Raw genomic sequence first — 23,909 nt, 5'->3', positions numbered from 1 at the left:
AGCCAAGTAATTTTGATTCCTCTAGAAGAAGATAAGAAACAAAGCCAGGCAGCGGCATTAGTTACTCTGTGCTTCTTTGCTGTTCCTATACTAATCTTCCCATCTATTGATTGATTCTACTCTTTTGGAAGCTATGTTCACTTCACGCTTGGGGTCAGGCTGCTATTTGAGAAAATGAGGATGTTTCATTATATTCTAACTTCCACAGTCACTACTACATTCATCTTTATTGACTAACACCTTAGCTCATTTCAGTAAAAACGACCTGGAGTATCAGAACTTCTCTACAATAACCAGAGTTTTATGTATCTCTCTACCAAAAAACTGAAGAAAGCAATCCCAGATATTTCAAAACTAATTTACTGAACCATTAAAGAAAGAGAGATACAAGAAACCAATATAAGCCCAAGAAATAAAACCATTTTCCTGGGTCTTGTAAGATAAACTTTTGAGATTCTCTGGTGATAAAAATGCCAAATATAGAAAAATTTAGGGCTATTAAGTTACTGCGGAGTACCACAATCCTAACCATATTCAGGGAGTTTACATTGTGCTCCATAAATATCAACCACTGTTCAAAGTCTTACTTTGACATTCTAAATAGAAGATCAAAATGCAACAAAGACTTGGCATTAACTAGAAAACAATCAACTCATTAATTATTGAGTAACCCACATGTACTTGAAGCGAATGACACACGTTAATCCCCTTTGCAACTGATAATCTATCTTGGTGCCACTTGTATTTTTATTAAAATATTTATTTACAATAATTATAAGAAAATATTTTCTTGTTAGTAACTATTATTTTGAGAATTTTGGGAACTATTTTAGTGCAGAAAAGTACAAATAAGAATAAAACAAACACCCATGTACTCATCAATGACAATTACCATTGAATAAGGTCTGTTTGTTTGCAATCTACTTGGTTTATTTCTTAACATAAATAATTAAAATACTACAGGTACATCTGAATTCCTTTATCCCATCTTACTCTCCCTCTCTTCCACTAAACTAAAAACATTATTTTTCTCAAACCTGTCTTTATGTGTATATAAAGACACACACATAAACAGGTACATAAAATCACAAACCATACAATAAAATGTGACATATGGCTGTAATTTGCATAATACTGTCTCAACATCATACTGAAACTTCTAATGCAAACTTCTGTTTTAGAAACCTCTGCATATTGACGCTTATAAGTAAGTCATTTATTTCCATTGCTATAGGGCACCCCATCATATTAATATATTACATGTTTCCATTTCTCTTAATAATGGTCACGTAAGATTTCTCACTTTTCTTATAATCAATAATAGAATCATTATCATTGTTCATGAGTGAAAGTCACTCTAAAAGGGTTCTTAAAAGGGCATTTGTAAGTTCTATGATTCTAACTCAAGGAGCTGATGAAAAGGGGGAGAAAACATCTTAATTTACGTAAGTCTCTAAAATTTAACATTTCAATTACAAGTGGAGGCAAAAAAGAAATTAGAATTAGCAGTCCCTGTGACTTGGTAAACCACAGGCATCACAGGTATTTTCCTATTCCATTCCATTTGTTGCTGTTATCTCAAGATATAGTTCACATTCATCATTTTGAAATTGTAGCAGTTATCAGACCTGTCACTAAATTCTTGTTATAAAATTTCTTCATAAAAATATTACTATATCTTTATACTGTGATGATATTTCAATATGACTGTCTTTTATAATCCTATATATTGTATGTATTTAAAAATTTTTTCTGCAAAGACGTACACTGGCTTCATTCACCAGACTGTCAAATATGCCCACGGAATACAAAAACTTACTAACCAATTACAAGATATTGCCAAACTGTTTTTCCAAACTAACTCCTACCAGCAACACGTGGGTTCCCATTTTCCTACATGCTTATCAGACATTTTGCATTCTGTTGCCAGAATGATAAGTAATAAATAGCATCTCAGTATTCTTCTAATTTTCATATCCATGATTAATGATATTATACATATATATATTGTTTATGAACAACTCAAGTTCTGGTAATAAACTCTGATCGGATTATCTATTTTTCAATTGAGTTCTCGTTTCTTATTAATTTGTTCCTTATTTGTAATTAACTAGTAATGTATTAGTAATTAACTACATGTGTGGCAACTATGATATCTTCTGTCTAGGACTTGACATATCAATTTACTTATGGTCTCCTTTCTCACAAAGACTTTTGTTTTGTACTGTGGTCCAACTGAATCCGTTTATAAAATATTCTCCTAATCTACTAACATTAAAGTTTTATTAACAGTTAGGTTTTTATTTTTCATTTATGTTATAAGGTAATAATCTACTTTTACTTTTCCATGGATCACTTCCAGTTCCTCTTTTCTTTGTATAAAACGAGTACAATTAATAGCAAGTTATAATAAAAACTGCTAATGTACGTTAAACTCATACTCCATATTAGGTTCCATACAACCCACGTTTTGTGTATATGTATACACATATATACATACACATATATATATATACACATACACACATAATATTTTACTCTTCACAGCCCAAAAAGAGAGCAACTATTACAACTCCAACAAGATTAGGCAATTTGCACAATATCACAAAGATAGGTACTTGTGCCTGTCTGACTGCAAACCCCATGTTAGTTATCTCAGACCTCTGCTTTACTTCCTCCTTACACCAAGAGAAACCACCTCTAAATAAACACAGTACTTTTCCCAAGTAGATGTAAAATGTAAGATGTAAAAAAGTGAAACCCATTTGATAAACTGTGGAGAAATAAAACCTATTTAGTATTTTTCCTCATAATTGTATTAAAATTCATGATGGAAATTTTGTGCAGACAAATCAAACTTTAATCATATATTCTCTGCTAGAATCCACAAAACCTAAATAGTTCTGCATGAACAACAGGCAATAAGAAAACAAATTTATTCATAAGAGAAGTCCTATACATAGGCTGAGTATCCCTCATCCAAAATACTCGAGAAGAAAAGCATTTTGGATTTCAGACTTTTTTCAGACTTTGGAATATTTTCAGGATGGCTACTGACTGAGCATCCCTATTCTTAAAATCCAAAATCCAAAATGCTTCAATTAGCGTTTCCTTTGGGCATCATGTCAGTGCTCAAAAAGTTTTGGGTTTAGGGTCAGATTTCAGACAGACATCATATTTTTAGATCACAGATGCTCAATTGATACAAATTATAATGTACAAATAAATGCTAGTTCTGTATGTCAGTTAATTCTGGAAACTAAAAAAATACAATATAAATAACCACAATATTATATGAATACATTCTTATATAATATATACACACAACACAAATATATCCATAAAAACTGATAGAAAGCAAGTCACAAAATCTCAAAACCCATAAATACTTCAGAAACTCAGGCAAGCTCTTAATCAGTACCATTCATTACATTAGCACCAACATTACTATACATACTAGCAGTGTACATTTCTTTACTTCCTTCCCAGTCTCCTAAGATTTGCCTTGAACCTAATAATAAAGCAATGCCCCTACTGCTACAGAATAGATTCTATAAATAGACAATAAACTTTAAAAAAGGTATCAAATTTAAATATAAATAATTATAGAAGTAACCCAGTTTCTACCCCGATCAGCTGTATGGCCTCCAGCTTATTAACTTGTAAAACAACCAAAAATTCTCCAAAGAAAGCATCTGAGTTTTGCTGTAATGTTTTGGGTTGCCAGGTTCTGCCACTAGAAGCGAGTCACTACTAAATTATTTCTTGTTCAGTGTGCCTGGATCTCTCCCTAGATCCATTCAAACTATAAACCTGCTGCTTTAGACACTTAGGCCTTGCATCTCTACTACAGGTGTATACTGATCCAAGAAGGATTTGAGGAAATGTTTATAGGCAAGGGGGAGGAGACAATACATTTTATAGACTGACAAATACAAATATGAATTACCCAGCCATGATAATAAATTCAAATACTGCCTGTTAAAATAACAGTCTTTGGAAATGAGTTAAGAACTCCTCCTCCTAAGAATCTTTTAGGTAACAGACTAACCTTAAGCTTGCTACCTATAGATACTATAACAAATCTGCTGACCTTTATCAAAGTTAATTCATATTTCACAGTTCTCTAGTGTTACAGCTTGCACTCTGAATTACTTCTCTTGATTTCAGTGAACTTGTGTATTTCTTCTGAGAAAAAAATATTACTTCCACTAAATACAAAGCATTTAGTACAGTATCTGTACACACTGGCTCTCAATATGTAAAATTATTATTCTGTAATTTGGGTTCATCATTTCTATTGTTATTAAACAATTTTACACTGATAGCACATTCAACTAATCTATGAAGAATAAAATTCCTTTATAAGCAAGATCAATAATGCTAACAAAATAACCATTAAAAAGTTTAGAATCTATAGCTAGTAGCTGAGCTATTTGTTGAGAGGGTGCAAGAAGAGATAGTGAGTTTAATTCTTAACTTACATGGCAAAACAGTATCTCATACTTCTTATCTTATAACCATTACTGAATCACCTCCTCAAATGTTCATGTATATTTATCCCTCTCCCCTATCTCCCATCCCATTTATTTTAATCTGTAACCCACTAAGACAAAGCAAGTAAGAATAAAACAGTATCTTCTATTTGCCTAACAAACTTAACAGTCACAATGATGATAAAAATGTAATGAAGAGAAATTTACACACAAAATAAACTAAGAATCACTACCCAATTCTAATTTTCCTTTCAGTGGGTTAGGATTATGTTCATACTCTCTAAGCCTACTGACATCCTAATCAAACCTGTTTGTCCTTAGATGAAGCATCTCTATTTTTTATTCTAATTCAGTATTCAACGTTTTTCTTAATTACTATTACTACCGCAATATTATTTTATTTTGCTGTCATTACAAAGGCCATTATTCTCCCTACTGTCAAATGGTCTTCCATAGAGTATAGTTTTCTAATAGAAAATATATTTAGAAGATGAATTAGAATTTTATAGGACAAAAGCTTACAAAATAATTGTTTTGTTTTAAAAAGCATTGTTCATGTCCCCACTACCACTTGTTTTCAACATCATACTGGAAGTTCCAGCTAATGCAGTAAGACAAGATAATGAAATAAAAGGTACACAGATTACCAAAGAAGAAATAAAACTGTCTTTGTTTGCAGATGGCATAACTGTCTTGCAGAAAATTCAAAAGAATCAACAAGAAACCTCTTGGAACTAGTAAGTGATGACAGACAAAGTTTATGTGGAGAAGTAAAAAAGCCATTATAGCCAACCAACATTTAAGAAGAAGAACAAACTTGGAGGATACTTCCCAACTCCAACCTCAAGATATACTACAAAGTTACAATAATAAAGACAGTGGGGTACTGGCAAAATAACAAACAGATCAATAGTACAGAATAGAGGGCCAAGAAACAGACTGACATAATCAACTGATCTTTGAGAAAAACAAAATCCACTGGCAATACAATGGAACAAAGATAATCTCAACAAATGATGCTAGAACAGCTGGATATCTACATGCAAAAAAATGAATCTAGACTTTTACATCCTTCACAGAAGTTAACTCTGTATGAATCAGACCTAAATGTAAAATGCAAAACTATAAAACTACTAGAACATAGCATAAAAGAAAACCTAGATAACTGGGTATAGCGATGACTTTTTAGATATACCAAAGGCAGGATCCATGAAAGAAATAATAAACTAGACTTCATTAAAATTCATTAAAATGTAAAACTTCATTAAAATTTAAACTCCAAAAGAAATGGTCAAAGAAATAAGAAGACAATCCACAAACTGGGGGAAAATATTTGCCAAAGATACATCTGATAAAGAACTATTACAAAAATACACAAAGACCTTTTAAAACTCATCAATAAGAGCAAACCCAATTTTAAAATGGTCGGAAGACCTTAAGAGACATCTCACCAAAGAGGATACACAAATGGCAACCAGCACATAAAAAGATGCTCCACCTTACATGTCATCAGGGAAATGCAAATTAAGACAATTACAAACCTATCAGAATGACCAAAATCCAGAGCACTGACAACATCAACTGCCAGAGAGGATGTGTAGCAGCATGAACTCTCATTCACTGCTGGTAGGAATACAACATGGTACAGAGAGTATAGCAATTTCTTATAAAATTGCCATAATTTTAACCACTTGATCCAGCAAACGCATTCCTTGGCATCTACTCAAAAGGAATTGACCACTTATGTCTACATAAAAACCTGTAAGTTGGTGTTGATAGCACCTTTATTCATAATTGCCAAAACTCAGAAGCTACCAAGACCTCCTCTGGTAAATGAATGGGTAAACAAACTGGTACATCCAGACAATAGATTATTCAGTGCTATAAAGAAATGAGCTATCAAACCATGAAAAAACATAGAAAAAACTTAAATGTACATTATTAAATGAAAGAGGCCAATCTGAAAAGGCTATGAACTGTATGATTCCAACTTTGACATTCTGAAAAAGGTAAAATTATGAAGACAGTAAAAAGATCAGTGGTTGCCAGAGGTTGGAGACTGGAGAAGGAGGAGGTATTAACAGGTGAGAGACAGAGGAGTTTTAGGGCATTATCCATTATAATGATGGATACACTTCATTATACATTTATCCAAACCCATAGAATATACAACACCAAGAATGAACCCAAATACACTACAGACTTTGGGTAATTATGATGTATCAATGTAGGTTCATGAATTTTAACAAATGTACCACATTGGTAGGAATATTGATAATGATGGAGATGACGCATGTGTGGAGGCAAGAGATATACAAAAAAATCTCTGTACCTTCCTCTCAACTTTACTGTGAATATAAATCTACTGCAAACAAAAAAGCATTTTATTTTTAATGGTAAAGTATCATGCAAAAATATGTATTGAAAAAGAAAAAAGCCAAAAGAAAAACTTTCAATGTATTAATTAATAAACATTTGGATGGAGTGCGAGGACAGGGAAGAGGTAAGGTTCTAGACAACGACAAAGATCACATAAAATTCCAATTGATATTATGGTCTCCAAACTCTTGCTTCCAACCAGATTTACTCAACCAGAAACTCTTGAAGCAACTTGATGCTCAAAGCAATGATTTACGTTGAATCTAGAAACAATAAACTAACGTGAAAAGCAATTTGAAAATATCAATCTTAGGACACAGAATAAGTGTTGTGTGTGCATGTGTGTAAATATACAGATATAAATGCTCATCAATAAACATTTACTATATACTATTATCTAAAATTAAGGGACAATATTAACTAATGCTTTTTCCCCATTACCAACTGAGCTTTTCAAATGCCTTAAAAATGTAGGCCATACTCATTTCTGACGAATGATAAAGTACAAAATCATTAGAGGTCAAGAAATTAAGACTTAGCCATATGCTTTCAAGTGTACGTCTTAATTCTAATGTCAGGTATCTGGTCATTTTCAAAGAACGAATTCATGAAGGTTTTGTTTTTCTAAGTACTGTCAATCTAATATCAATGTGTATTTAGCTTACTATACATATTCAATGCTCAAAGCTTATACAAGTAGTATTTTAGATGTTAGTATTTTATAGGCTTGATTCTTTTAAAAAATGATTTGCAAAGAATTTTATTTAACTTAAAGTTCATTGTGCCAAACAGAATAATTTAAAGAAAAAGAAAAAATATGTGAAGGTTCTCAATAAATTAGCAAAGCGTAACTGAAAAACATACACATACTAGCAACTAGTATTTAGGAATGCAGTGTCCAATTGGCTCAAGAAGAATACGAAGTTTACCTTGAGGAAAAGCTTCCCAGATTATACTCTGCTGAACCAAATGATATTAATTTAGATATCTTAAGATCTTAGGGCTACAGGCTTCAAAATCAGTGTAGACAGATCCTGGGTTGGACTGAGAGAAACTTAAATCACCTCCATTAAAATCTGCAGCAAATCTCTATTATTAAATTAGCCTGTCTTTCTACTGTCATGATTCTGACCTTGGACAAGGTACTACCTCATCGCGCATATTCTATTTATCATTGTATCTCTGACCTCTTCCTACTGTACTACCCCTGCTGACATTCTCAGACAAGTCGGAATTCTGCTGAACTGACCCAGCTTTTCTTTAGCCCTACACAACTAAGTACTAACTTTCAATTGGTGCTACCTAATCGACCTTTAAATTGGACTATTAACCTTGTTACCTACCACATGGTATCTATCACAACCTCCAGTCAACTATGTTAAATCAAAAAAGATCTTCTATTATTTGAAGTAATAATTAAGTACAATTAGAAGATTTTTATTTCATAAAACATTTAGGGAAGGGAGAAAAAGAGCTATCAGTAACACAACTATATTCAACCCCAACCAAAACATTATATCCAATCAGTTAAGAAATAAACTCTCCGAATATCCACACCACATCTGCCACTCTCAACACCTCTTTATAAATCAATTAAATAAAATCAACTAAAGAAAAATATAACTGTAATTAACGTATGAAGACATCAACATAATAATAATAATAAAATTAACGTTACACCTTACAGTGTGTCCCACAGTATCTTAAAATTATAGTCATTCCTCAGTATACACAGGGTATTGGTTCTAGGACACCCCACATGCCAAAACTGCATATACTCCAGCCCTGCAGTTGGTCTTGCAGAACTTGCATATAAGAAAAGTCGGCCCTCTGTATCCACAGGTGTTGCATTCAGGAATACAGGGTCTTTAGCTGCATCTGGTTGAGAAAAATTCTGTGTAAAAATGGATGTGTGCAGTTCAAACCCATATACTGTATTACTCTTCCATGGCATGTTAACTGAAGTTCCAAATAATTTTTTACTACAACACCCCTAAAAACATGGCATATTTTTCTTTCTCTGAGCAATTATCCAAATGACGTAAACTTTTAAAAATACAACCATTTCACACTTTGGGAGGCCGAGACGGGCGGATCACGAGGTCAGGAGATCGAGACCATCCTGGCTAACACGGTGAAACCCCGTCTCTACTAAAAATACAAAAAACTAGCCGGGCGAGGTGGCGGGCGCCTGTAGTCCCAGCTACTCGGGAGGCTGAGGCAGGAGAATGGCGTAAACCCGGGAGGCGGAGCTTGCAGTGAGCTGAGATCCGGCCACTGCGCTCCAGCCTGGGCGACAGAGCGAGACTCCGTCTCAAAAAAAATAAAAAATAAAAAATACAACCATTTCAAAAACTTCATTTCATTATTATAGACGGATATATGTTCCCAATTAGAACGTGTGACTATAAAATAGGAAAGAATACTTAGATTTTTTAATGCGTCTTGTAAACTCATTCTGAGAAAATAAATGTTGTATTACTTTAGATGAGAGACTAGACAATTTTCTAACTACATGTAAGAATTCTGGCTATAACCTTGGGCCTATTTTACCCACAACCTTAATTCTAAAGTCCTGAAGAAATATGTTAAAGATATACCTTTGGGACCGTTACTATTCAACTGGTCAAATCACTAAGTTCCTATGGCATATGTGGACCTTATCAAGATTGTCATTTTAATTCTCACAGTAAAGATAGCAGAAGTACAACTTGTAAGACTAAAAAAATTATCTTATGTCTATTTTTATTTCCATACACATACTAGAAAAGAATTTTACTTCTTGAATTTTTGAGAAAATCTTACAGAAGTAGAAAGCTAAAATAAGTATTACATTGTATTACATTAGGCTTAGAAATGACTTCCTCCTATTTCCCTTATCAATCTCTGGATGCTTTTGAAACAGCAACAGCAAATATACTCCTTCCACTTCTGGCCAAGATATGAAAAAGGGACTCATTTGCCTGCCTGCCTGAAACAAACAAACAAACAAAAGGAAACAAAATATATGTAACAGTTTTCAGGACTCCAGTCATCAGGATATAAAGGACACTGATGCTTAAGAGACAGGGAGCAAAGTGAGCCCTATGACTGTTCCACCCTACTCCCTTGAGAGAGATTCAAGCCTACAGCACAGAGAGGGAGAGTACAGGTAGAGATCAGCTGACTCCTGAGCTATGGAAACACAGCAGAAAGTCCAGGTAACCAAGGCACCTAGAATCACAGGGCAGAGTACTAGAGAGGAAAGATTTACACAAAGAGAAGCCTGAAAATCTAGAGATTCCCCGTGAGTATTCAGCTGAAAGCTGATCAAATTCTATATGTAAAGAAATTACCAGAGGCTGGGAAAAGTATCTATCTGAAAGTAAAATGAGGACTACAGGACAGTTCTCCAAATGGCCTTCAGAGCCCAGCTTTCCGTATTTTTCTCACTTGCAGTTTAAGAAAAACAATGTGATGGGAATGCAAGATTCTGAGCTAGGGTGGGAGTAGCCCAAGTTCTGTTTCAGTCCCTCTTAGAAACAGGATGTACTTCAGAGCTTTAGCCCAGAGTACCATATTGCCACAAAGTATAAAACCTAGGGTACACAACTTTCCAGGGTCCCTCAACTGCAGTGCAGATGATGTACACACAGTCAAAACTCCATCTGTTCCATGAAATCTCTCTAATCCATGGGCAACCAGCAATGAATCCTAGGCTTCTGTGGTCCGTTGCTGCCTGCAAGTAATAAATCGGTTTCATGTAACTTGCTGCATAAAAAGATATTCCATCTCCCCAAACTGAAGTTGATAACTAGTGCAGAGCGAACCTGCTTCATAACAGCAGTATCCAGCACTCACACAGCCAGAAATAGTGCCTGTTCCCACCAGCCAGGTTGAAAAATCTCATTCATAAGACATTATGTAGAGTATTCAGATGCTCTTGCAATAGTAGGGAATAATTATCCCTACACTGAATGTTGCTCCAATCCTGCCTAACAAATCTTATAATCAAGAACTTAAAGGATCAAAATACTTGCATCACAGCCAGAACAAACCTCAATGATAGTCACAGGAAGACAAAATTATCCAGCATCCAACAAAATGCACAATGCCTATCATCCAATTAAACATTTTGAGGCATGCAAAAAAGCAGGAAAATACATCCCATCATAAGGAAAAAGAACAACCAATCAGAACCAACCCAGAACTGACACTGATGTTAAAATTACCAGAGAAGCACATTAAGCTGTAATCCACATGCTCAAGATATTAAGTATAGAGATATAAAAAAGAGCCAAACTTCTAAAGATGAAAACTACAACATCTGAAATAAAAAACACAGTGGAAGGAATTAACAACAGACGAAAAGATTAAACTGAAACCATTCCAAAAAAAGAGGAATCTAAAAAAAAGAAGGCAAATTAAAAATTGCATGGAGAACTGTGAGACAACTTTAAGTGGCCTATTAAATGTGTAATTACAGTAATATACAAGTCAGGGAGAAAGGATATACAAGTAGTACACAAGTTAGGAAGACAGGATATATAAAATACCTCATAAAGTACCATTAGTACATGCCAAAGTTAGTTATACAGAAATAGTAACAGGGAGATATACTGGTTTTAATGATCAGGAACAACTTATAGTGTAGATTAATGTTTACAGTAGATCCTCACAATTAGCATTCTGATTGGTGAAGAAAAAAAAGATGGTAGCCGTTAAACTGCAAGAAGAGAATAAGAAAGGAGGGACTGGACAATGGTAAACAATAGTGCACAGAGCATAAAGAATCAAAGGAAAGGATCATAAATGTAGAAAGAGAAAAACTGAAAATTACAAAATAATTTCAATATAATGGCAGAAATGAGGAAAGACTACAAGAAATGAAGGCACAGATAACAGACCTATGAGGAAAAAATTATGGCTATGTGGATTACAACTGTATTATTAAATTAATCTTTAGGACAACACATGGCAAATAACTGAAATGATTTCAACTTTAAAACTTTAAAAAACAGCAATGAACTCGGAATGTAGATGATGTATACATAATTATTAATGGCTTACTTGGATATCTCAGTGGAAGTATATAATAATGCTCTAATGCTACTCGCATGGTGAAAATATAGTTCATATTATTTCAGTAGTGACAAACATTGTTTAAAAGCATAATAATATACTGACCAGGTGTGGTGGTTCACGCCTGCAATCCCAGCACTTTGGGAGGCAGAAGCGGGCAGACCACCTGAGTGAGGTCAGGAGTTTGAGACCAACCTGGCAAACATGGTGAAACCCCGTCTCTACTGAAACTACCAAAATTAGCCGGGCGTGGTGACACGTGCCTATAATCCCAGCTACTCGGGAGGCTGAGGCAGGAGAATCACTTGAACCCAGGAGGCAGAGGCTGCAGTGAGCCAAGATCGCACCACTACACTCCAGCATGGGCAACAGAGTGAGACTCTGCTTCAAAAAAATTTTTTTTTAAAAAAGCACATTAATATCTAATGAAGAGCTTATGTTAAATATTATCTATAGGCTAATGAATCAAAAAATGTTCACACCCCCAAACCTGACCTTTCTTCACACTCAAAATTCATAAGCACTATAGCTAAGTGGTTTTAAGTGCATGGGCTCAAGAACCAAAAAGCCTGAGTTTGAATCCTGATGACAACAATACTGGCTGACTAGCTTAAGTAAAATAATTCATCTTGCCTCATTTTCCTCATCTTTAAAATGAGGATAAAGGGTAGCATCTACATCACATGTTTGTTGTAAGGCTTGATAATACATTTACAAGAACTCATAACAGTGCTGTGTTAGTCCATCTTGCATTGCTACAAAGGAATATCTAAAATTTGGTAATTCATAAAGAAAGTTTATTTGGCCAGCAGTTCTGCAAGCTGTACGAGCATGGTGTGAGCATCTGCTTGGCTTCTGATGAGGCCTCAGGAAGCTCACAATCATGGGAGAAGACAAAGGGGAAGCCAATGTATCACATGGTGAGAGGGAGCAAGAGACAGTGAGGAGGAGGTGGCAGAGTCCTTTAAACAACCAGCTCTCACATGAACCAACAATGAGAACTCACTTATCACCAAGAGGAGGGCACTATGCCATTCACGAGAAATCCACCACCATGACCCAAACACCTCCCACCACGTCCCACCTATAACACTGGGGATCACATTTTGACATGAGATTTGGAGAGGACAAATATCCAAACCATATCAAGTGCTATTCACAGAGAAAAAGCTGCTTAATAGGCATTAGTTGTTATTGCTATTATAATATGCAATTGTCTGCCTTGAGAGCTACACTGTTAAATGAATAGGAAAATTTACAGATCCAAATTGAATTTCTGACTTCTTTTCAAAACCTATTCTTCCTCTACTTTTTCCCATTTTACTAAGTGGAAAACAACTATTCAAGTCAAGAATCTACTAAGTATCTGCCATTACCTTCCTTCCTCAGCTCCTTCATCTCCAAGTCCAATGACTTTCCTTCTCTTCTTTCCATCTACACTATTAGCTGCCTACTCAAGCCCTCAGTATCTCTTAGACTACTATAGCTGCCTCCTGAAGGCTTTCCCCATTCTCACTCGTTTTCTCCCATTCTTCCTCTGCATTATTGGAAGAGTAATTACTTTAAAATGTAAAAGAGATCATGTCACTTCCTTGATTTAAACTTTTGACCATCTACTCTTAGCACTTAAAAAGTAAACTTCTTAATATTACTAAGAAGGTGCTACAATGTTGTAGCCTCCGCCTATCACTGCAATCTTCTTCTAACCACTTTCCCCTTGGCTCACTCTGCATTGTAACTAGCACATATTCCTCCCCTACACAGAACTTTTCTCTCTGGAAGATATTTACTTAAAAGTCAGATCTCCATTGAAATGTGGACTCCCCAAGTCAAAAGTAAAGCTTTTCCCAATTATTCCCTCACAACAATCTATTATTTTCCTTTAACAGCACTTTATGGCAGTATTTATACATTTAACTGTATCTTTACTTGAATGACATGTCTGTCTTCTACCAGAAATGACATTGACAGGAAGTATTCACATCTTGTTCATAGTATTTCTCCAGAGTTTTGTACACTGCCTGTTGCACAGTAACTACCCAACAGATACTTTGGTATGGAAATTAATAAACAAATAGATAAAACTTTGTCCAAAAACCTATTCTATACGACATGTTTCATAGGAGAAAGCCTTTCTAAGTGAGGATAACTTTTTAAATACATAAATGTAGACATAATAAACCCTCAATTTATCGAAACCTTTAAAAATTGAGAAACTATTTTTAATAAAAAGTTATTTAAAAAAAAAACTAATTTAATTAAAACCTCAAACGATTAAGCTGAAAAACTCCTAGGAATGACCTGTTCATTTCTGGCAACTTTTAAATCTTCAAATACTTTTTCTGAAATAACCAAAAAAAGGACCTAATGATGCCAAAAATAAAAACCACCACCACTTGTTCACCACCTCCTATATGCCAAGCATCATATTTTCTCAAAGTACTTTAAAGGTAATGAGTCCGGAATTGGTGGGTTCTTGGTATCACTGAACTCAAGAATGAAGCCAGGGACCCTGGCAGTAAGTGTTACAATTCTTAAAGATAGTTGGCAGCCTGCTTTTATTTCCTTATCTGACCCCACCCACATCCTGCTGACTGGTCCACTTTACAGAGTGCTGATTGGTGCGTTTACAAACCTTGAGCGAGACACAGAGTGCTGATTGGTGCATTTACAATCCTTTAGCTAGACACAAAAGTTGTCCAAGTCCCCACTAGATTAGCTAGACACAGGGCACTGACTGGTGCGTCCACAAACCCTGGGCTAGACATATAGAGTGCTCACGGACGCATATACAATCCTCCAGCTGGACATAAAAGTTCTCCAAGTCCCCACCCGACTCAGGAGCCCAGCTGGCTTAGCCTAGTGGATCCCGCGCCAGGGCCGCAGGCTGAGCTGCCCGCCAGTCCCGCACTGTGCACCCGCACTCCTTAGCCCTTGGGTGGTCGATGGGACCGGGTGCTGTGGAGCAGGGGGCAGTGCCCATGGAGGAGGCTCTGGCCGCCCGGGAGCGAGCGAGTGAGCGAGCGGGTGGGTGGAGGGGCTCAGGCATGGTGGGCTGCAGGTCCCCAGCCCTGCCCCGCGGGGAAGCGGCTGAGGCCCTGCGAGAATTCGAGTGCACTGCTGGCTGCCAGCAGTGCTGGGGGACCCGGCGCACCCTCCGCAGCTGCTTACCCAGGTGCTAAGCCACTCACTGCCTGGAGCCAGTGGCGCTGGCCAGCTGCTCTGAATGCGGGGCCAGCCGAGCCCGCACCCACTCCAGTCAGCTCGCAAACGCCTTGCGCAGCCCCAGTTCCTGCCAGCTCCTTTCCCTCCACACCTCCCCGCAAGCAGAGGGAGCAGGCTCCAGCCTCGGCCAGCCCAGAGAGGGGGTCCCACAGTGCAGCGTTGGGTTGAAGGGCTCAAGCGTGGCCAGAATGCACGCCGAGGCCGAGGAGGTGCGGAGAGCGAGCGAGGGCTGGTAGCACGTTGTCACCTCTCAGCAAGAACTCACCATGGCAAAGATTTCTCCTACTTGTTTATGTCAGGTCTTCCAAAACAAATTATAGGCTGGTTGCAGTGCCTCAAGCCTGTAATTCCAGCACTCTGGGAGGACAAGGCACACAGACTGGTTCAGTCCAGGAGTTTGAGACCAGCCTGGGCAACATGGCAAAACTCCGTCTCCTCAAAAAATACAAAAAAAATTAGCCGGGCACGGTGGCACGCACCTGTTGTTACAGCTACTCGGGTGGCTGTGGTAAGAGGATTGCTTGAGCCCAGGAGGTAGAGGTTACAGTAAGCCAAGACGGCACCAGAGCACTCCAGCCTGGGCAACAGAGCAAAACCCTGTGTCAGAAAAGCAACAAACAAAAACCAATAAAAACAACAAACATACAAACACCAAAAATAAATAATTACAAATACTTTGAAGAAGCCCCCACATAGAACAACATGGCAGACTGGTGTTCAGGGAAATTCCTTCTATTTTAGAACCTCTAAAAATGGTAAATAAAATTCAAAAGAAAAATTAAATGTTAATGGGGGAATTGGCAAGAAAGAATTTATTTTCCTACATGCTGGGAAAGAGAAGAAAGTTAGAATCCAGGGGAGAAAGAAAACAAAAGCTAATGTTCGCCCATGACGTCTCTCATGAGACCTCATGGCCTAGAACTTGGGTTTGGTATATTAAGAAGCCTGGGTTTGACTTTGCCATAAACTGTCTTTGCCACTGGCTATGAAACTTCTCTGGAGATCCTCTGGAATTCCTCATCTGCAAAATTAAAGACTTAAAGAGATAAAGGCCTGAAACCACACCAGAGTGAAAAGTCCAATCAGAAACTCCTGTGTAAAGCACTGGCAAGCTGTACACTGAAATTATCTAAGATAATTTTAAAATATCCAGCCGGGCGCGGTGGCTCAAGCCTGTAATCCCAGCACTTTGGGACGCCGAGACGGGCGGATCACGAGGTCAGGAGATCGAGACCATCCTGGCTAACATGGTGAAACCCTGTCTCTACTAAAAATACAAAAAACTAGCCGGGCGAGGTGGCGGGCGCCTGTAGTCCCAGCTACTCCGGAGGCTGAGGCAGGAGAATGGCGTAAACCCGGGAGGCGGAGCTTGCAGTGAGCTGAGATCCGGCCACTGCACTCCAGGCCGGGCGACAGAGCAAGACTCCGTCTCAAAAAAAAAAAAAAAAAATCCATAAATGTCATCTATCATCTCTTTTACTATACAATTTGTTACCTCCTAAATACTAAGTCAGATGCTTTTAACAGAACATTAATACAGTGGGGCCTAACTCAAAATTTAAATGGAATTTTCAGAGAAGCATTATGAAATTACAGACAAACATTATGAAGTGAAATCTACCCCAACCAAAAATTTGGTCCAGTCTACATTAAGTTAAGCTCAAGTTGATCCATTCTTTCCTATTCTATCCTCCCTAGGGACAGCGAGATTTTATACTTATTTCAAACTTTTCCAAAACAAGTTCTAGAATCAGAATTTCGTTCATGGCTTGGCTCAACCGTTAACTCACTTTTGGTAGGACACTGATTATATTACTTAAGTTGCCTAAGGCTAAATGCTTATTTGTAAGATTATAATGATTATGATAAGAGATGTACAAAAAACAAATAAAATACTCAGATACTCATTTTTTCCTTATACTGTAAAGATATTTTAAAAACTTTATGAACCAAATTAATACAGGTTATAATAACATTAGCTTATAGATCTAGTACATTACTTATAAATTCCAATGTGGCAGCAAGTTAATTGTCTATCTCGAGGCAAATTTAACATTAATTTAAAATTTAAATTGTAATTAGCCTCTATAACCTCATGTTAAACTCCTCTTTATACTATACTTTTCTTCCTAAAACTTCATCTTTATGTTTCTAATTGATCAGCTTACCAAAATTGATCCACATGCTAATCTTAACCTATGCCATTCTCTAAAATAGTGCTTCTCCAACTTTAACATGCATATGGATCATTTCAGGATCTGGTTAAAATGTAGAGTCTGAATCAAAATGTAAACAGTTTTTTAAATTCCCCAACTAAAAGTTACAGACTGGATAAATGGATTAAAAACACAAGATCTAGCTGTATGTTGCCTACAAGAAACTTGTGTCACCTGTAAAGACACATACAGGCTCAAAGTAAAGGTATATGCAAAAATATATTCCACGTAAATGGAAACCAGAAGGGTGTAGGAGTAGCTATACTTGTATCTGACAAACAGCCTTTAAATTCAGTAAGAAAATAAGAAGAGACATAGAAAGTCATTATATAATGATAAACTACACTCTGAATAGCCAAAGCAATTCTAAGCAAAAGAACAAAGCTGGAAGCATCACATTACCCAACTTCAAACAATGCAATAAGGCTACAATAACCAAAACAGCATGGTGCTAGTACAAAGACAGACACAAAGGCCAACGGAACAGAATAGACAATCCAAAAATAAATCCACATATTCACAGCCAACTGATTTGCAACAAAAGTGCCAAAAACAAACAATGGGGAAAGGACACCCTCTTCAATAAACACTGCTGGGAAAACTGAATGTCCGTCCATTTGCAGAAAGTGAAACTGGACCCTGTCTCTCACCATATACAAAAATTAAGTCAAAATATAATGACTTAAGTGTAAGACCCAAAACTATAAAACTACTAGAAGAAAACATTGAGAAAATGTTTCAGGACATTGGTCTGAGCAAAGATTTTACTGATAAGACTTCAAAAGCACACACAACAAAAACAAAAATAGACAAATGGGACTATATAAAACTAAAAAACTTCTGAACAGCAAAGGAAACAATCAACAGAGTGAAGAGACAGCCCACAGAATGGGAGAAAATACTTGCAACCTACTCATCCAACAAGGAACTAATATCCAGAATACACAAGAACTCAAACACCTCAAGAGCAAATAAACAAATAATCTAGTATTAAAATGAGCAAAAGATCTGAATAGACATTTCTAAAAAGAATACACAAATGGCCAACAAGTATCTGAAAAAATGTGCAGTATCACTAATCAGGGAAAAGCAAATCAAAACCACTGTGAGATAACATCTAATCCCAGAATGACAAGTATCAAATGACAAAAAATAAAGATTGATGAAGATGTGGAGAAAACAGAACTCTTACACACTGTTGGTGGAAATATAAATTATTACCCCCATTAACGATAACAGTATGGAGGTCTCTCAAAAAACTAAAAACAAGAACTACCAAATGATCCAGCAATCAATCCCACTGCTGAGTATTTATCCAAAGGAAAGGAAATCACTATATTAAAAAGATACCTGCAGCCCCATGTTTACTGCAATGCTATTCACAATAGCCAAGATATGATATCAATTTAAATGTCTATCAACAGATAAATGGATAAGGAAAATGTGGCATATATACATAATGGAATATTATTTAGCTATTAAAAACATGAAATCCTGTCATTAGAAGCAATATGGATGAGCCCAGAGAACATTATCTTAAATTTTTAAAACTAAAGCAAAGAAAGATAAATACTGTATGTTCTCAAACATATGTGAAAAAATTAGTTCATACAAATAGAGAGTAGAATTATGGTTATGAAAGGTTGTGAAATGTAGGGGGAAGGAGAGGATAGGGCGAGGTTGGTTAATACACACAAAATGACAGCCAGATAGGAGGAGTAAGTTCTAGTGTTCTATAGCACTGTAAGGTAAATACAGTTAACAGTAAGTTACTGTATATGTTCAAAGACCTAGAAGAGAGGATTCTGGATGCTCCCAATACAAAGAAATGATAAATATGAGGGATGATGGATATGCTAATTACCCTGATTTCATCACTACACATTGGATACATACATGGACATAGCACTCTGTACTCCATAAATATATATAATTATTACAAGTCAACTAAAAGATTTAAAAATATGAAGGGAGTGAAAAGACTGGATGCTTTTTTAAGGTAAAAGACGGAAACAGTAACAAAACAATCTTACAATGCTGCTTTAAGTGAAAAAGGTACCTTTCTGGAATGCTAGCATATCCAGAGAGAAGTTTCTTAAAAAAATAAAGTCAAGATCAGGATGGATACAGGGAGAGCAGTGTAAGGAATAAGGTCCACTAACAATTTCATTAGTTTCAGTTCTGTGCCATATTTAGACGAAACCCAACTTAAAAGTAGTATAATCCAATTAACACAGCAAGCTAATTATGAAATTACTATTAAATAATTTGTTTCAGGACAAAATAAAACAGAGCTTCTTTAATAGAAGAAAACATGTTAGGCATATCGAAGGGAGTAAGAAAAACTGGCTGTTAACATATTAAGAAAAACAGTGGGTTTCAAAGTGTGATCCCCCAACCAGCAGTTCTCAAACTTTAGCATCCATCACAATCACTAAGATGTCTTATTTTTTCCAAATTAAGAATTTCGAAATCAGGAGGTCAATGGGGCCCAAAAATTTTAATTCCAGGAAGTTCCCAATAATGCTGAATGTGGGAGTTTAAGAACTACAATGAAACCACTGCCTTAAACTAATGCTGTTATCACTTAAACACCTACTGATCCTGCTCCCCAAATGCTCGTCTGTATCAGCCCTGGCTCCACAGCAACAGGTATGCTCAGCTTTGAGTGACAGATACTTGAACAGCATTAGGTTCTCCTGACTCCTACTGCATAGAGAAAATTGAAACCATGTTGCATTAATCTCCTAAGTTTCTCACTCCAAATGACCTGCATCCACACCACTTACCTCTAGCCCTCCTGATCTAGATAGAAGTGTGTGTCCTCTCTGGGCCTGAGGTAATGCAACCCTCTTTACTCATGTTCCAGGAAACCAATTCATTCCCAGACCTTGATCAATCATTTAGCCCTCTTCTATCCCACCCTCGGATCTTACTTTAGTGGCTCCTTCTGATGTTTTCCTATAAAAGCCAAGCAGTCTCTCCATCCCACTCACCTAAGAACCAACACCTCTTTTGAACCTGCACTGACTCCAAGTTAACGGTGTGGTTCCCCACCCCACTACTTATACGAGCTGCTCTAACAGGTAAGCTGTTTATTTTCACCTTGAATTCACTTCTTAACTCACAACATTCAGTCCTTCACAGTCACTACTAAGTTACATTGTTTTTGACCAACTAAAAATGACCTTTTAACAAGCAAATATATGGATACTTTTCTGACTTGACCTTATATGAACATAGTATTTAGCACCGTTAATCATTCCATCTTTAAAATATTTTTCCTGGTTTCTGACATACCATACATTCCTAGCTCCCCTCGTAACTCCCTGACCACTTCTCAACCTTCTTCACTGATTTTCTTCAGAATTCCATTTCCTTCAGCCATCTTCTGTCTTTACTCTGTATGAATTCTATGGGTAATCCCATCTACTTTCATGGCTTTAACTATTCGCTTATACATTATGGCAGCTATTATTGAGAGAGGAGAAAGGAAAAAACCCGGTCACGGTCATGCGGGCAGTTAAGGTGGGTCCTCAGTTGAATCTTTTCAAACAAAAGAACCGTCTGCAGGCACAGACACTGACGGGCTTGACTACGACACTCCCACAGTCGAACAGATAAGAAAGGCTACATGGGTGACTTGCTCAGATATTCCCACAATGGAAAATTTCATCCCCTAAAACATCCACTGTAAGGGGAACAAACCAATAGGGAGTGAGTCAAGCTAAGGGTCCATGGGCACATTAGGAGGACAGGGTGGAGCTATAAGAAATTCACACCTTATGCAAATGAGATGCCCAGCCCTCATCAGTTTCCTATAAAAGCCTTTGCATTCAACTTCAAAAAGGACAACCCTCTTCTAGGTCCCCTCTTCACAGCGGAGAGCTTTTTATCTTTCGCTTATTAAACTTTCGCTCCAACCTCACCCTCTGTGTCCACGTTTCTTACTTCTCCAGGTGGTGAGAAAAAGAACTCCAGGTGATAACTCACAATAAGAAATTGCTACATTGTGGTGCACTGGCGAGACTGCTAACATTATCCATCTCAAATCTGTACCTCTCTCTTGAACCATTATTAAATGAAATTGCCAAGGACTTCAAATGCCATGGATCTGAAAGTGAACTAATGTGCCCCCCATATAGCTCCCACATCTGTATTCCTAATGCCACTCTATTCCTAACGCCAGTTAGGCAACTGATGAATTGTTTACTCTATCCCCTTCTCTTCATTTTTAACATAGTAGCAGCAGCCTTTCATTCTGTCTTCCAATGTAATACTTTCATAACCTTGATTTCAAGAATCTTATTTTAGAGTATTTCTAACACAAAATTCTTTCTACACTACTGTAAAGGTTATCTTTTTAATACGCAGATATGTAATATCTCATATATCTGTATATTATCATTCAATGTCTTTATGTCTCCTACAATATAAGCTTCAAACACTTCAAATAGTATTTCAGATCTTTCAAGGCTTTGCCTCCAATTATATCTTTCCAGACTCACTTCATGAATCCCAATAGAACCCTGTACATGTAAAAGATCCCACTATTTGAAATTCCCTCAACTCACCATACTTTCAGACTGCCTTACGTCAATGAATCCTACCCTCACTACCTGGGATTTTCCATTCACCGTCCTCCTTCACCAACCCCACCCATACACACATATTTCAGATCCAACGGGCAGCCTCCATCATGTCACACACTCTTCCTCATTGGTCAAAACTATATTGAGTACCTTACCTAGGAAGCCTTTCCACTTCTTACCATTCCGAGATACAGACTTCTCATTAGGTTATAAAGCAGCTCTATCAAAGCACTTACATTGCTGCTGTTAGTTTTCCTGTCTGTCTCCCTCACTAAAGAGTCTCTGAATAGGATGTACTTTCCTTACCTTTAGACTCCCCTGAACATGTAAGAGGGCTAGCACTCATTTAATGCATGATCAATGACCAAATTAATCAAAACAGGTTAAGAGAATTATAAGACAATTCCTACATGTAAGCAGAATCTTTTGTTTTTATAATACAAAAAAAGGAGGGGGGAAACAACAAAACAAACACCCCCATCCTTCTGGATCACTCTGCCTTTAAGTCAATGTTCTGCTGAGACTGCTAATTTTATAACTAACTACACACCAACACGCTTGTTCTCTAATTACTCAAATTAACCATAAAAATAATTTTATGAGGTTGACAATTAAGAATGTTAAGGAACTATTAAATAAGTGTAACATCAATTAAACATCTAAATATTTTAAATTCCCACAGAAATATTAAAACAGTGAAGTCGCTGTGTTTGATTACACTTCCTTTAAGTACCTGTTTAAACAACATATTCTCACAAAATACTGCCCCGCAATAGAGGACAAACTAGTGACACTATCTATCATGAGATTTAATTCAGCACATCTGCTTACTAAGGTGATACTCCTCTTCCTTATTTCCTTTCCTGATTTTTCCTTCCAAAAACTCCATCCTCATTTTAAGAAAGACCTCTTCTCTAATAAAATAAGGGTTTGTGGGGTTTTTTTCCTGGATTTAGGATATACATAAATGGCTTACACCTCTCATAATGTACTCTTCCAATAGTTGCTTAAGAAAAACATTCATTTTAATTAAATCTAATTAAACCTCCCACACAATATGGCATGTACAACCTTGACAGTTGATCACCAAAAGTGAACACTTGCAGTACAAATTAGCTTGCTATCCTGCTATCCCACTAAGCACCTGATTCCATTTCAAAATAATGACATTACAAAATTCTTTTCTTACATTGAATGCATATATTTACCATCCATGGGATCTAGTTTTGCCCTCTGGAGCTACAAAGAATAAGCCTTAACTACAGAACACATTTTTATAATTCAAAGGGAACAATGATAAGCCTATTATTTTTCATGTTCTAAGCTAAACTTAGCAAATTACTTCCAGTAATCCTCATGTAGCATGACTTCCACTTTTTACCATCACTATCTTCTCTGCACTAGCTCCAGCTTTCAAATCTAAAGTGAGTTTTATTAGTTCTGCATTTTATTACAAAATGACTATGAACTTAAACCAAAAAGCATAGAAATGAACTGAAAATAATTCTGAATTCTATAATCACCATGATCAAATATTAAATGTTTAATGTCTTACATTGCTTTTAAAAGATTTCTAAAGTATACTATTTAATTTCGTTTTTACGACATAAAATCTCGCCCTGTTTGCATTAGATTTGTTTAGAACAGTTCTAGTTTATTCTTATTGCCATGGGGTAATTTTTACTAGCATCTCCTTTCATTCTCAAATGTATTCCAGTTGTAGTGATCAATTTCGTGGTCACCTAGCTATATGTATCTTTACATGTTGCTGAAATCAAAATAAAAACGTACAGACAAATCTCTAAATATAACATTTGATTTGGGAAGCAAGAATTGCGATTTGGGGTATATATAGACTGAGTGGTCTTCCGTATGTCTGAAGAACAAAGAGAAGGTTATAGGTTTTCTAAAAAGGAGAAGTGTTACATATTATATTTAAA

The 23,909-nt window shown here is 36.5% G+C and overlaps 1 protein-coding gene across 2 annotated transcripts in view; it reads right to left on the bottom strand.

Annotated features, from left to right (window-relative positions):
- Positions 1 to 23,909, bottom strand: part of TUSC3 (tumor suppressor candidate 3) — a 215,911-nt gene that overhangs the window by 161,113 nt on the left and 30,889 nt on the right. The window lies entirely within an intron of this gene.

This window comes from Trachypithecus francoisi, unplaced genomic scaffold (assembly GCF_009764315.1).
Source record: "Trachypithecus francoisi isolate TF-2019V2 unplaced genomic scaffold, Tfra_2.0 Contig01440, whole genome shotgun sequence".
NCBI lineage: Eukaryota > Metazoa > Chordata > Mammalia > Primates > Cercopithecidae > Trachypithecus > Trachypithecus francoisi.
Note: the sequence above shows the minus strand (reverse complement) of the source record. Positions and strands in the feature narration are given on the sequence as shown.